This window comes from Anomaloglossus baeobatrachus, chromosome 1 (assembly GCF_048569485.1).
Source record: "Anomaloglossus baeobatrachus isolate aAnoBae1 chromosome 1, aAnoBae1.hap1, whole genome shotgun sequence".
NCBI lineage: Eukaryota > Metazoa > Chordata > Amphibia > Anura > Aromobatidae > Anomaloglossus > Anomaloglossus baeobatrachus.
In genome coordinates this window covers 530,229,214-530,245,522 of record NC_134353.1, presented here as the reverse complement: position 1 = coordinate 530,245,522, position 16,309 = coordinate 530,229,214, and positions in this window count along the sequence as shown.

Sequence of the window (16,309 nt, the reverse complement as noted above, 5' to 3'; positions counted from 1 at the left end):
TATGTAAATTACCATCCTGGTAAGGGGTCTGCATGTGTGGAGGGCACCCAGGTTCTGAGCTCTGTGTGTGACTGATGCAGGCTATTAGTCAACCCCTAAACCTTGATGCGATCATGGGAACCAATGGGTTATGACAGTTTGACGTCTACTGTTGAACCCTGACACTTATCTCAGTACTCTTTGGAGCTCATCTGTAGTCTGAGCTCCATGGGAGACAGATTTTCACTTTATACTGCAACAGTGGTATTGCAGTATCTATATATATAATTGCCTTATTCTGTCTGTCTGTCTGTCTGTCATGCTCCGAAATTGTGTCCTTACGGTGACACAAAGCTGATTGGCCGCTGGGCTCGCCATGGCCCCGCCCCCCCACACGGATTGGCCTCTCGCCCCGGCTCTCTGCAGGCCCCGCCCCCCTCACGCAATGCACGCTCGCTCTGGCCCAACTGACACGGAGCTCCGATTCCCAGGTGAGTACACACACATCACATCACACTCACTCTCACACACACCTCACACATCACATCCACACACTCACAACATGCTGGGATATCGCTTGCTTCTACACCGGCTCCGTCACGATCCCAGCAGCGCCAGACATAACCTTGCGATGCTGGGATATTCACGGAGGCCGTGAACGCTGGTAACCATTATACACATCGGGTAACTAAGGTCCCTTAGTTACCCGATGTGTATCATAGTTACCAGTGTACACCGGCTCACACTCACTCTCACACACACATCACACACACATCACATCGCATCCACACATCAAGGTCCTGCAGCTGCGGAACATACACACACATAACAGCACACACACACACACACATACACACACAAATCAGATCACTCTCACACACACCTCACACATCACATCGCATCCAAATACTCACAACATCCTGGGATATCGCTTGCTTCTCGGCGGCGATACTGTGCTGTTGTGAGCTTCCAGGACCTGCCGGGGGATCACATGGCCAGAAGCATGTGATATCCCCGGATGTTGTGAGTATCAGCGCGTATGTGCAATATCGTCAGTGTGTGTGTCTTTGTGTGTGAGTGTATGCGATCGGGTGTGTGTGAGTGTATGCGATCGGGTGTGTGTGAGTGTATGCGATCGGGTGGGTGTGAGTGTATGCGATCGGGTGGGGGTGTGTGTGAGTGTATGCGATCGGGTGGGGGTGTGTGTGAGTGTATGCGATCGGGTGTGTGTGAGTGTATGCGATCGGGTGTGTGTGAGTGTATGCGATCGGGTGGGTGTGTGTGGGTGTGTGTGAGTGTATGCGATCGGATCTGTGAGTGTCGGCAGAGGAGCACAGCATGCTGGAGGAGGCTGAGAGGAAAGAGGCTGAACCTGGGGAAGGCTGGGATGGGGAGGCTGATGCTGGAGACGGAGAGGCTGATGCTGGCGCAGCATGGCGGATGGAGCACGTTTGGGAGTGCGCAGAATGGCTGATGGAGCACGTTTGGGAGTGCGCAGCACGGCGGATGGAGCACGTTTGGGAGTGCGCAGCATGGCGGATGGAGCACGTTTGGGAGTGCGCAGCATGGCGGATGGAGCACGTTTGGGAGTGCGCAGCATGGCAGATGGAGCACGTTTGGGAGTGCGCAGCATGGCGGATGGAGCACGTTTGGGAGTGCGCAGCATGGCGGATGGATCACGTTTGCGAGTGCGCAGCATGGCGGATGGAGCACGTTTGGGAGTGCGCAGCATGGGGGATGCAGCACGATGGGGAGTGCGCTGCATGGCGGATGGAGCATGTTTGGGAGTGTGCAGCATGGCGGATGGACCACGTTTGGGAGTGCGCAGCATGGCGGATGGAGCACGTTTGGGAGTGCGCAGCATGGGAGATGGAGCACGATGGGGGGTGCGCAGCATAGGGGATGGAGCATGATGGGGAGTGCGCTGCATGGGGGATGGAGCACGATGGGGAGTGCGGAGTATGGCGGATGGAGCACGTTTGGGAGTGCGCAGCATGGCGGATGGAGCACGTTTGGGAGTGCGCAGCATGGCGGATGGAGCACGATGGGGAGTGCGCAGCATGGCGGATGGAGCACGTTTGGGAGTGCGCAGCATGGCGGATGGAGCACGATGGGGAGTGCGCAGCATGGCGGATGGAGCACGTTTGGGAGTGCGCAGCATGGCGGATGGAGCACGTTTGGGAGTGCGCAGGATGGGAGATGGAGCACGATGGGGGGTGCGCAGCATAGGGGATGGAGCACGTTTGGGAGTGCACAGCATGGCGGATGGAGCACGTTTGGGAGTGCGCAGCATGGCGGATGGAGCACGTTTGGGAGTGCGCAGCATGGGGGATGGAGCACGATGGGGAGTGCGCAGCATGGCGGATGGAGCACGTTTGGGAGTGCGCAGCATAGCGGATGGAGCACGTTTGGGAGTGCGCAGCATGGGGGATACAGCACGATGGGGAGTGCGGAGTATGGCGGATGGAGCACGTTTGGGAGTGCGCAGCATGGCGGATGGAGCACGTTTGGGAGTGCGCAGGATGGGAGATGGAGCACGATGGGGGGTGCGCAGCATAGGGGATGGAGCACGATGGGGAGTGCGGAGTATGGCGGATGGAGCACGATGGGAAGTGCACACCTCCCCCCAACACACACACACACACACACGCGCGCACTGCACAACACACCACACACACACTGGGAACCACAAACAACTGCCCTACACAGACACCCACACACAGACAATGCTGCACACACAAATATACGCACATACCGCACACCACACACATTGCACAAAACATACCTCCCCCCAAAACACACCACACACACACAAACCGCGCAACACACACACACACAACGCTACAGACACACAGCGCTCCACAAACAACGCAACACACAAACAACACCGCTCTCACCCCCCGCCACACCCAAACAACACCCAGAACATGTACAGCGCCCTACACAAACACTTGGTAACTACACACAACAACATCTATATATATATATATATAACAAAAATCATACATTAACTACACAATACGTAAATTCTAGAATACCCGATGCGTAGAATCGGGCCACCTTCTAGTCTATATATATAAGTGCAAACGAACAAGGAAAAAATGAGCCCTGCACCACTTGTATGCTTCTATTACCGTTTGGAAACACACTTGTATGCACATATATCACCAGCAGAGTATATAATCTGGGAGCAACGTGCTGGTCACAAAAGTAAGTGTCCCATTCAATATGTAGCAGAAGAAATTGACCGCAATTACCGTTGTTGTGTCCGAAGTTCTTTATTTCAAAATTTCAGTGCAGGATAAAATCATTAGCGGGAGGAGACCTGCATGCCGGCTCCTCACAGGGGACGACGGCCGTTTCGCCTGTAATTAGGCTTCCACGGGTCCACATGTGAGTGCAGTGTAGCTCTCCTTAAATAGGAGCCAGCATCCATATAACATCACCACACAAACAGAAATATGGAATGTTTTACAAAAACAATTAAAAACAACACAATGTGTATGTGCTGCACACAATATAATACTAAAATCCAAATGGATAAACCAGAGATAACATTTCAGAGGTAAGAGGAACAATTAATGTAATATAAACTGTTATACAGTAAAAAATACAGTAAAAAATACAGTGAGAAGTACGGTTATTTTACAATCATATGATGCAAGATGTTTGGTCAAATCCTTATATATAATCTAATATTTTTATAACCCCTATAAATGGGCATTCTTACTGTTACTGCAAAAAAAAAAATCATACAGGCAATACTATTTTCATTCATAAAAAGACTGTCATGTCGTTGCGGTCATTCAGACCCAAGTTGCCCTGCGCTCCATATTTAATTATTAATTTCGCTTCAGCCTGCAATAACAATTTATGGAGCTCTCCTTGTGATGGTAATGATATTCTTACTAATCCAGCAAAGCGCAGGACCTCAAGTCGACTTCCATGGGCTTCACGTACATGATCTATCAACCTGGATGGAGAACAATGTCCAGGCTGGCTGTGTGATGTGGCATCGGTGTCCCTTTCGAACGGATTAGGAGATCGGTGACCGAGGTCACTTGGTGCCGATATCAGTCTGTGTGGACGAAATGGGAAGAATTGGAACGAGAGGGTTTAATGGGGCCTGGTTACAATGGATGGGTGTTGGGGGTTTTGACGTTTGTTAGCTGAGAATTTTTGGCGGGCCAATCAGTGTCGGTGATGGGACACAGGTTGGCGGCACTAGCGTTTTTGTCTAAATTGCACGTGGTTACAGATGCTACAAAAGATTTTCTGGTGCGGCAAGCCATGGAAGGTTTTAGGAAAGGGCCGAGGGCTCGGGACACAAGAAGACCAATTACTATTCACTTGTTGGCACTTATGGTGTGTTGTTTGGGCGAGGTGTGTTCATCACAGTTCACAGTATGAGCAGGCATTTTTTGCGGTGGCGTTTGTTTTGTCGTTTTTTGGTGCTTTTCGCATTAGTGAATTGATTAGTCCTGCAAAGCAGGTGGCAGGAGGCCTTTTAATAGATAGGGGATGTGGGGCTGGGGGACGGTCAAGTTGAATGTACTTTGCACCATTCTAAAACGGATCAGATGGGTCGTGGACATTTGACGGTGTTGTATGGCATTCCAGGACACCACTGGTGTCCGGTTGCACAGGTGGCAGGTTATAAGGATGCGCGGGGGTTACCCTGGCTCCTTCCTGAGGCATGAGGACGGGTCATCGTTGTTCAAATTTCAATTTGTAGCAATACTGAAGTCTTGTTGGCATGGGTGGGAGCAGTGCCAAGGAATCGAGTGAGGGCGATCGATTCAGTTTGGAGGTTAATAGGGGATGTTTAATGGCTGTGCGGCATGTGGTTTTTTTCTGTTCTTAATGGTGTTTATAAGCTTATAGGTGTGTGTCTTGTTTGTGTACTCGGGCACTCCTACGTGTACTGGGGGGCGTTGTGGGCGGACGTGCATACGGACGGTCGACAACTCGGAATGGCAAGAGAGGAGGCGCAAGTAAAATGGATTGGGATTCGTGGTTTGATGTGGGGGAGAGTATGCGCGGAGGTGGCATATTATGCTAGGGTTGACCAGGATCCCAATGTTTTAATTTACATGCGGGAGGAAATGATTTGGGAGTGCGGGCAGCCAGAGATTTGAAGCGGAAAATTAAGTTTGACCTTTGGCTAGTGTGGTGAGAGTTTCCGGGTATCGTTATCGTCTGGTCAGATATCGTGGCCCGGATGAGTTGGCGTTTTGTCAGGTCAGTCTAGCGGATGAACAGGGCACGTAGCAAGTTGAACATTGCGAGTGGCCAGTTTGTGGCGTGGAATGGAGGCTTTGTCGTGCGGCACAGGGACTTAGAGGAGTCGTCGGATCAATATTTGCGGCAGGATGGAGTTCATCTCACTGATATTGGTTTGGATCTGTGGATGCTCGGTTTGCGGGAAGGTTTGGAGCACGCAGTGGGGGTGTGGAGGGCCCGGGCCATGTAAGGGGTCACGTGGCCGGTCGGTGGCGGGGGGATAGGTCCGTTGTCAGAGGCTGGGAGTACCGATACTCGGTTGGTGGTACGAAGTCACTCAGGGGTAGTGGCTTCGTAAGAAATTGGGAACTTGTGGGCGTAGGTCCTGCAGGTTCGGGGGAGGGGTATTTAACGATGGAACGTTAATACCTCTCACACCTCGGGTCGGTTTTGGTCACGGCCGAGGTGGTCCCTTGGGCTGGTTTTAGGATACGGCCAGGGGATAGGAAGAATTGGTTGCTTCTGGGACGGACCTATCGGTGTTTGGTTTGTGGTGTTTGGAATGTATATATATATATCAGTTATGGTTTTAATTAAAGGGGCGGCATGTTGAGCCGCGGGAAAGATATATATATATACTTGTTAAATAAAGCTGTGGCCATTCGTCCAATGGAAGTTGTCTTGTCATTATTTATAGATATAGTAATTAAGTGGGTATAATTTATGAAGACAGAAGTACCCTTCATAGAGATGTCATGTGTATATGAAATTGGTATTAACTCATTACCATTATCCGTCAGACATGTACAGCACAAGTCGGTAGCGGGTGTATGGAGAGTGCTCATGGTGAGCTTGCCCCATACCCGGCAGATGATGGCTATGAGTTACAGCCAAGTCCTGCCTCTAACAATTGAGGGTGGAGCAAAATGCTGCCTACGATTGTTAACCTGTTAAATGCTGCTGTCAAAATCTGATTGCAGCATTAACAGCACATAGACACAGTGGTGCATCATTCCACACGCCCATCGACGTGTCCCTGTGGAAAGGCTTCAAAGGAGGCAGTGATTCTTACTATACAGCTCTGACAAAAATTAAGAGACCACTTCCAAATTGTCAGTTTTTCTGATTTTTCTCTTTATAGGTATATTTTTGAGTAACATGTAAATTGTTCTTTTATTCTATGAACTACTGACAACATGTCTCCGAATTTCCAAGCAAAAAATTTTGTATTTATTTTCTGAAAATGTGAAAAGTGTCAAAATAACAAAAAAATGCATTGCTTTCAGACCTCAAATAATGCAAAGAAAACAAGTTCATAATCATTTAGAAACAACAATACTAATGTTTTAACTCAGGAAGAGATCAGAAATCAATATTTTGTGGAATAACCATGATTTTTTAATCACAGCTTTCATGTGTCTTGGCATGCTTTCTACCAGTCTTTCACACTGCTTTTGGGTGACCTTATGCCACTCCTGGTGCAAAAATGTAAGCAGTTCTTCTTTGTTTGATGGCTTGTGACTATTCATCTTCCTCTTGATTTCATTTCAGAGGTTTTCAATGGGGTTGAAGTCTGGAGATTGGGCTGGCCATGACAGGGTTTTGATGTGGTGGTCCTTCATCCACACATTGCTTGACCTAGCTGTTTGGCATGGCGCATTGTCCTGCTGGAAAAAACAGTCCTCAGAGTTGGGGAACATTGCCTGAGCAGAAGCAAGCACCTGTTTTTCCGGGATAACCTTGTATGCGGCTTGATTCATACATCCTTCGCAAAGTTTAAGCTGCCCAATTCCAGCCTTGCTGAAGCATTCCCAGATCTTCACTGATCCTCCACCACATTTCACAGTGGGTGCAAAACACTGTGGCTTGTACGCATATCCAGGTCTCCGTTTAACCATTAGATGACCAGGTGTTGGGCAAAGCTGAAAATTAGGTAAAGAAAATTCAACAAACATTTTTGCGAAGGACGTATGAATCAAGCTGCATACAAGGTTATCTTGAAACAGTTACTTCCTTCTGGTCAGGCAATGTTCCCCAACTCTGAGGACTGTTTTTTCCAGCAGGACAATGCGCCATGCCACACAGCTAGGTCAATGTGTGGCTGAAGGACCACCACATCAAAACCCTGTCATGGCCAGCCCAATCTTCAGACCTCAATGCCATTGAAAACCTCTGGAATGTAATCAAGTGGAAGATGGATAGTCACAAGCCACCAAACAAAGAAAAACTGCTTACATTTTTGCGCGAGGAGTGGCATAAGGTCACCCAAAAGTAATGTGAAAGACTGGTGGAAAGTATGCCAAGAAAGCTGTGATTAAAAATCATGGTTATTCCACAAAATATTGACTTCTGAACTCTTCCTGAGTTAAAACATTTTTAGTATTGTTGTTTCTAAATGATTATGAACTTGTTTTCATTGCATTATTTGAGGTCTGAAAGCAATGCATTTTTTGTTATTTTGACCATTTCTCATTTTCAGAAAATAAATAGAAATTTGTTTGCTTGGAAATTTGGAGACATGTTGTAAATTGTTCTTTTATTCTATAAACTACTGACATTTTACTCAAATGTATACCTATAGAGAGAAAAATCATAAAAACTGAAAATTTGGAAGTGGTCTCTTAATTTTTGCCAGAGCTGTATATAGCAACGCTATGGCATTGCTGTATATAGCACATGCGAACACACGATTGCAAATTATAGTCCCCTAAGAGGGATCTACAGTTACATTTAAAAAAAAAAAGGTATATGAAAAGGAAATCATCAAGCTCTAATCACCTACTTTCCCTTCCCCCGTTAACAAAACAAAAATGAAAATTAAAAATTAGAAAAATAAAATAATTCTATATAGATATATATATATATATATATATTATAATAGATTTGGTATCGCCATGTTCGGAAAAGTCCGATGAACATGTAAAAAAATTCTAGAACACCAAGATTCTATTGTTTTTTTAGGGTCGCTGCAATACCACAAAAAACATTGCTTCAGGTGATCAAAATGTCAGATCTATCCCAAAATGGTATGAATAAAAACTGTGTCTCACAAAAAATAAACCCTCACACAAACAAAAAATGTTACTGGTCTCGGAAAATGGCTTTTTTTTCCTCAGCTTCCCAAAGCCATAATGGGTCTCCAGCAGCTTCTTCCTGCCCACTGACAGTGACTGAAAAGTCAATGCCTATATGCTGTCAGTCACTGTCAGCGGGTGGGGAGAAGCCGCCGGCGACCCGCCTGTATGTTTAGACAATAGGGCGGCTCGATTCCAGGCAGCTATTCAAAGTATGTTTTTCTCTGAAACGACGCAGTGTTTAAGAGTTAAACATACATGGCTGTGATCATATAGCCAGTGGCTGATCCATGCTGCGCAAGCTTTGGGCAGCATTTTTCAGCTGACAGGTTTCCTTTTTTTAAAAAAAAAAAAAGGGGGGGGAGGGGAGAATGGATTTAAGGAAATGTTAGTTCGCCGGGCAAAACACAAGACCTCACTTTGACCCATCAAAAAAAAAAATATGCTATGGGTCACAGAAAATGCTAAGAAAATAAATTGCCAATATTGAATTTTTGTTGAAGTTACTGCATGTTTACTCAGTATTACATCCCAATCGTAATTACCTGTAGTTTATCCTCTTTTTGTTGCTATTTTTATATTTAGTGTAGGGACCTACAAGCATGAGGTCCCGTGACGAGGGTTGTAGGCTTACGTTTTATGCACATAAATACCAACAAAAACCTCATATTTTTTTGTTTGTACGGGATACAGCCAGGTCCCTTTCTGTTGGGCCTTGCATTGTAGAGTGTCTGTCCGTTCGTGATACACAGGTGGGGTACGGCTTGCCAGCCCGCCTGATCTAATAGTATGGGCATCACCTAATAGGCTGCGGGTTTGTGACTGTGGTATCTGCATGTGTGTACAGCGCTCTATGCAAGCCACTAGTGTGCAGTTTTATCGTCTAGCATTCTCCCCCCTCCATTTCATGAAGGTGTGTGTGTGATTTGCTTCTCCTGCACCTGTGATGCTTCCACTTTAGTGGGGGTTTAGCTGTATCCTGGTAGAGCACTAGTTTTTGGCCTGGGCGATGTACACACTACAGCCCAACTTGCTGTGAGTAATAGTAACTTTTGGAGGATATTATCCTCTTTTTGTTACTATTTTTATATTTACAGAAAAAAAAGGGGCGGCACCTCTCCCCGCATCAGTTGATTACCGAGCATGACAGGACCTCCGAAAAAAGGAACATCATTACGACATACCCCGCCACCGTAACTGCCCAGTGGAGAGGAGCGAAAAAGGAAGTAAACTATCAACACCTAAGTGCAGGGAGGGAATGTAAGGGTGCCGTCATGGGTTCAGAAAAAACACATTACCGGTAAGTAATTACTTATTTTTCCAGTACCCATGACGGCACCACGAGAGAATTACATAGAGGAAGACTTAGGGAGGGACAACAGTCTGCAGAACGCGTCTCCCAAAGGTGATGTCGGTGAATGGCAAATCAAGGCAATAGGCAATAGTGATTAAAAAAGGAGAAGACCAGGTTGCTGCCTTACATATTTGCTCGATGGAGACCTTTGATCTCTCAGCCCAGGAAGATGCCATCGCTCGTGTGGAGTGCGCATTCAGACCAGGAGGTACGGCTTCACCCCTGACTGTGTAAGCAATGGAGATGGCATCCCTGATCCACCTGGCCAAGATAGACTTGGAAGCCTTAAGCCCCTTCCTACAACCCTGGAAGACCACAAACAGAGACTTATTCTTCCTCCATTCTGAAGTGACCAACAGATAATGCTGAAGACAACGCCTAACATCCAGGCAGTGCCATCCTATCTCCTCCGGAGTAGAAGGGTTGTCATAAAAATAAGGGAGCATTATCTCTTGGGACCTATGGAAGTGAGAATGCACCTTCGGCAAATAGGCGGGGTCAGTTCTTAAAACCACTCTATCGTCAAAAAACTGGGTATACGGAGGAGAAATGGATAAGGCCTGAAGGTCACTAACCCTACGGGCTGAAGTGAGGGCGACCAGGAGAATCGTTTTTTGGGACATATGTTTGAGGGAGATGAAATCTAAGGGCTCAAACGGGGGCTGTGTTAAGGCCGAGAGGACTAAGTTAAGGTATCAGGATGGTAGGGGTATGCTGCACCGAGGTTTAGACCTAGCACAGGCTCCAATGAACCTAGACACCCAGGGATCTCCAGCCAGGGCATGGTTATACAAGGCACTCAACGCGGAAACTTGCACTTTAAGGCCCCTTTCACACGTCAGTGATTCTGGGACGTTTGTGCTTTTTTTAAAACGTACCAGAATCACTGACATACGCAGACCCATTATAATGAATGGGTCTGCTCACACGTCAGTGATTTATCACTGCACGTGTCTCCGTGCAGCGTACCCGCGTGTGCGTGATTGCCGCACGGAGACATGTCCATTTTTTTCTGGCATCACTGATGTCCCACGGACCACGCAGTGGTGTGGTCCGTGAAACACGTGCCAGAAAAAAACGTGCTTTTAAAATAAAAAACATTTTAACTCACCCGGCATCCAGCGATGTCCTCTGCAGCCCGTTCTCCCTGCTGCTTCTGAGCCGGCTCATTATTGTCACGCATATTCATTATGCGCGACACAGCCGACCCGGAAGCAGCTGCTGCGGGGGTCAGCGCCGGCCGGATGCTGCACCGCGGGAGCAATCAGCACCATGGACAGCGGGAGCGCGCACAGGTGAGTTGTTTTCTAAGTGCAATCACGGGCCACGGAGAACAGAGCACGGATTGCACTTAGACAACCCACATGTGCCGTGAATCACGGCACACGCAGGGACATGTGCGTGTTTTACACGCCAGTGAAAAACATCACTGTTTTTCACTGACGTGTGAAATGGGCCTTAGGGTACTAACCGACAGACCCAGTTCCCAACCCCTTTGGAGGAGTTCTAAGATAACTGAGACAGGGGCCAGCTTAGCAGGATCTGCACCCGTGGAGGCCAAGAATCTGTTCCAAATGTGCCCATAGATATATGGGCACATTTGGCACATGACAGGCTTCCGACACTGCATCAAGGTGATTAAACCCGGAGAAAACACCTTGCTGCCTAACAATGACCTCTCAAGCACCACGCCGTCAGATATAATCTGGTGTTCTGTGGGTGGAAGGCTGGACCCTGGGACAGGAGATCCGGTAGGTCCGGAAGAACCCATGGATCGGTTATGGACAGGTTGGTCAGCCAATAAAACCAAGGTCTCTTTGGCCAAAAGGGGGCTATGAGAATCACTGCTGCTTGATCCTCCCGTATCTTCCTGAGTACCGCAGGAAGGAGGGCGATCGGAGGGAAGGCATATGCGAGGTGGAAGTCCCATCTGAGCAATAGGGCATCTACTGAGTGGGGACGATTTGTGACGGGGTGTACAGCAGAGCAAGGAGAGACAACAGGCCGAGGAATGATCCAACAGGTTTATTCACAAGAACACTGGAACAGCACACGATAAGTCCACGTAAAACAGATTCGGGGGCCCTTCCCGACAATCCTCGGACCGGATTACAAAGCAATCGTCCTTACAGTAGTCCAAAGAGTTCCACACAATCCCACGGGCCGCCACACAGGCCTAGCTCCGTCTGTGTCCACAGCCACACAGGCTGGAGCTCCTGCTCCCTTCAAGTTTCAGCTCACTCTGACTGAATCTCCCAGGTAAGCAGAGTTTACACTAGTGGACTCTAGGCCCACCTCCCCCTACTCCCAGGGATGGAAGTGCCTCAAGAGGATATAACCTTGCATTTTAGGGGGTGATTACCTACAACAATAGAAATGTACACAGAAGTAGTTCAAATAAGACAATGAACCCAGCTTGAAATAGGAATCTGTACAGCATATACAGTGAGAGGGTAAATTACATCTTCACAATCCCTCCCCCTCCCAACTTGTGTACGTACTAGGGACCTCTACAGGTCACTGGTTAAGTACACACAGGCAGAGCGTTACTTACATGTGGCTTCATGCAGCCACGAATTGGCATCGTAGCTCTCCCACATCATTGCCCAGGAGAACAGCTGCAGGCAGACCACCCATCACCCCAACCACACATCGCCTGACCCCAAAACCAAAGCTCAGATCCACAGTGGCTGTGGGAATAGTCCTCCATTGTCCACCAGCCAGTTCAATGACAATCCCAGGTCCTCTATGGATTGCCTCAGGCCGAACCACTCGGGGATCAGCCAGTGTGAGGAAAGCACCCGAGTCACAAAATCCAACAAGTCTCTGTCCATCCAGCACAACCTCCTGCAAGTGCTTACCTCGATGAGCAGAAGTCGTCATAACTGCAGGTCGCACCCCGTAAACTCCTGGTGGTGCAACATGGGGGGCTGAGTCACTAGGCCAGTCCTCACATAGCGGTGCCACATCTTCCTCCATGGCGCTGGGCTGTAAATAATTAACAATCCGATTAGGCGCAGGATCAGTCCTCATTTGAACAGCTGGGCAGGAGACTTGCCGATGCCCTGGCTGTCCACATTGATAGCATCTGAGCTGGGTCTCCCTCCATCCAAGGCGTCCTCTTGGGTAAGGGGTAGGGGAACTTGGAGGCCGACTCCCACCTGAAGGTGCTGTAGGGGTTTGAGGATGATTCCTCCATGGGCTGGCTGGGCATGAGGCCTGCAAATGCCCGGGATGCCTACAAACATAACACCTGCGCTCTGTTACTTCCTCTCCCCGGCGTATTCCAGAAAGTGCAGTAGAAGCAACTGAAGGCACATTAACACGGGTATCAACATGTGGTGGCTTAGAGGAACGGGGAACAATGGGGGCAGAATAGCTGGGGGCATCCGGTGTTGTGGAGCTGTTAGGCGTCTCTCCATCCTCCAACAAAACCCTCCACTGAGGCTTGATAGTGAGCACCTCATCAGCGAGAGCAGCAGCTTCCTCCACTGTCGCTGGTTTTCTCTCACGCACCCATTCCCGGATCTCAGCGGGGCACTGGGCAAAGAATTGTTCTTTTAAGATGACCTGGAGGAAGGTCTGCCAAGTTAAGGCTCCCTCTCCCTCCAGCCAGCGATGGCACACTTGTTTCAGTCTGTGGGCAAACATCTTGAAAGACACTTCTCCATCACAGGCTAATGTACGGAACTTAGTCCTATAAGTATCTGGGGTCACGGCATAATGTTCCAGAATGGTCTGTTTTATCTCCCCATACTCACAATTCCACTGAGGGTCCATAGCTCTATAGGCGTCGGCAGCTCCACCCTCCAAGAGGCCCACCAGGTGTCTGACTCGCTCTCTTTCTGGGACTTCCATTAATCGGCACTGATGCTCAAAGTCCTGAAAGAAGCCCTCAATGTCACCTGCAGCTTCATTAAATGGCTTAAAGTCCTTGCGGGACACTCTGGAGAATTCCCTCATAGTTGGTGCTGTGGTTAAAGTTTGTCTGGAGCCTCTAGCTGCTTCCACAGCAAATCTCCTCTCCAGCAATGCCCTCTCTTGAGCTCTGCGAATAGCATCCATCTTATATTCAATGGTGACCTCATCTCCAAGCAGTGCCATCTCCTCTTCATACCACACAATCCATTGACTTTTTTGGGTATTTACCTCCAGCTCCCGTCTTTCCTCCCTTTGCTGTGAGGATCCTTCCTCCACGTCATTTTGCGAACAGACTCCTTCTAGCGCCTCAATCAGCTGCTCCTTGGAGAGTCCTTTGAAACGAACTCCTACTTCACGGGCCTTTGATTGCAGGCTCCCCAAAGTCCAGGTCTTGTACTCTGCAGTGCTGGTTCCTGATGTTGAGCCATTGTCCTCCATTCCTTCTGCTCTGATCCCAGCGCTGCCAACCAGTTTGTGACGGGGTGTACAGCAGAGCAAGGAGAGACAACAGGCCGAGGAACGATCCAACAGGTTTATTCACAAGAACACTGGAACAGCACACGATAAGTCCACGTAAAACAGATTCGGGGGCCCTTCCCGACAATCCTCGGACCGGATTACAAAGCAATCGTCCTTACAGTAGTCCAAAGAGTTCCACACAATCCCACGGGCCGCCACACAGGCCTAGCTCCGTCTGTGTCCACAGCCACACAGGCTGGAGCTCCTGCTCCCTTCAAGTTTCAGCTCACTCTGACTGAATCTCCCAGGTAAGCAGAGTTTACACTAGTGGACTCTAGGCCCACCTCCCCCTACTCCCAGGGATGGAAGTGCCTCAAGAGGATATAACCTTGCATTTTAGGGGGTGATTACCTACAACAATAGAAATGTACACAGAAGTAGTTCAAATAAGACAATGAACCCAGCTTGAAATAGGAATCTGTACAGCATATACAGTGAGAGGGTAAATTACATCTTCACAGACGATCCCTCACATCCAGGGAACAGAATTTGGGAACCTTCCTGTTGGTTCTGGTCCCAAATAGATCTATCTCGGGTACCCCCCACATCTCCGGGGCGTCACATTATCCTGGTGAAAGCGGACTGATTTAAAGATTATTCGCCTTGGTGAAACCAGTTGTGACTGAGAAAATCCGCCATAATGTTCTCCTTCCCTCGGATGTGCACTGCCGATAGGGAGTCTAGGTGAGCCTCTGCCAGAGACATGATTCTGCTTGTGATGGACATAAGATGCCTGGAGCGAGTACCCCCCTGGTGGTTGAGATACGCCACTGTCGCCTGGTTGTCTATCAAGATTTTCACAGGGCGACCCATCAATGATGGCAGGAAACGACCTAACACCTTTTCCACCGCCAGCAATTCCCTTGTATTCAAGGAACTTTGAGCTTCTCCTCCAGACCATCGCCCCTGAATGAACTGAGTGTCCAAATGTGCACCCCAACCGTAGAGGCTGGCATCGGTGGTCACCACACCACTGGCTCTCGTACCAGCCAAGGCACCCCCCTTTCCAAGTTGACAGGATCCAGCCACCAATAGAGGGACTGGAGCGTGTGAGGCCGAGAACTATGAGACTGTCCAGATGATCCCCATGAGTGGTCTGATGCTGCAAGACGTTCCACTGCCGGACCCGGGTGTGTGACTGAGCCCATCGGACAGCCGGGATGGCCGAAGTGAGGGAGCCCAGAAGGGACATCGCACCCCTGAGAGACATGCACTTGCACCGCAGAGTCCGGTCTATCTGGGACTGGAGGGCTTCACCTTGGAATGTGGTAGATGACACATCTGAGTGTTTGAGTCTCAAGTGAGTCCCAGAAACAGCTGAACCTTGGATGGGATTAACCTGGACTTTTCTGTGTTGATCAACCAGCCCAACTCCCGCAGGGAGGCTTGCACCTGCCGCAGAAGAGCTGCACAATGGCGGGCTGAGGTGCCCACAATCAAGAAGTCGTCCAGATAAGGAATTAGAAGGACTTCCCTCTGACGCAGATATGCGGATACTTCCGATATTAGCTTTGTAAATATTCTTGGGGCGATGACCAGACCGAAGGGGAGAGCTTTGTATTGAAAATGGCAGACCCGACTGCCCATGTGTATGGCTACTCTGAGGAAGCATTGGAAGAGAGAGTGGATCGGGACATGATAGTATGCATCGCTTAAGTCTATGACTGCCATGTGACATTGGGGATACAGATATTTCACAATGGACCTCACGGACTCCATCTTGAAGCTGTCGATGTGAAGGAACTGGTTAAGGGTTTTCAGGTTTATGATGGTGCGATAGGACCCGTCAGGCTTTCTCACCAGAAAGAGGGTGGAGTGGAATCCGTCCCCTTGTTCTTGTGTGGGAACTTGCATCAGAACCTCCTTGAAGAGGAGGTGTTGGATCTCTGCTTCCAAAGCCAGCTGTTCCGCAGGAGAACGACGTAGAGGGGTAACCAGGAATCGTTGAGGAGGAGGGTGATGGAAGGGGAGCCGGAGGCCTGATTTTATTAGGCCCAGGATCCATGAACTGGATGAAATCCTTTCCCAAGCCGGAAGGAACTGAGAGAGTCTCCCTCCGACCTGGAAAAGCGAGTCACTTGGATGACTTATGCTGATCTTTTGAGGGCCCCTTGAACATGAACCCCTTTCCCGGTTTCTTTCTATCGGACCAGGTATTCCGATCCCTTGGCTGGGTATTACGGCGAACTGGCTTCTTCCGAAAGGACCGCCTTGATGACGGAAAGGGAAAGCCACTTTT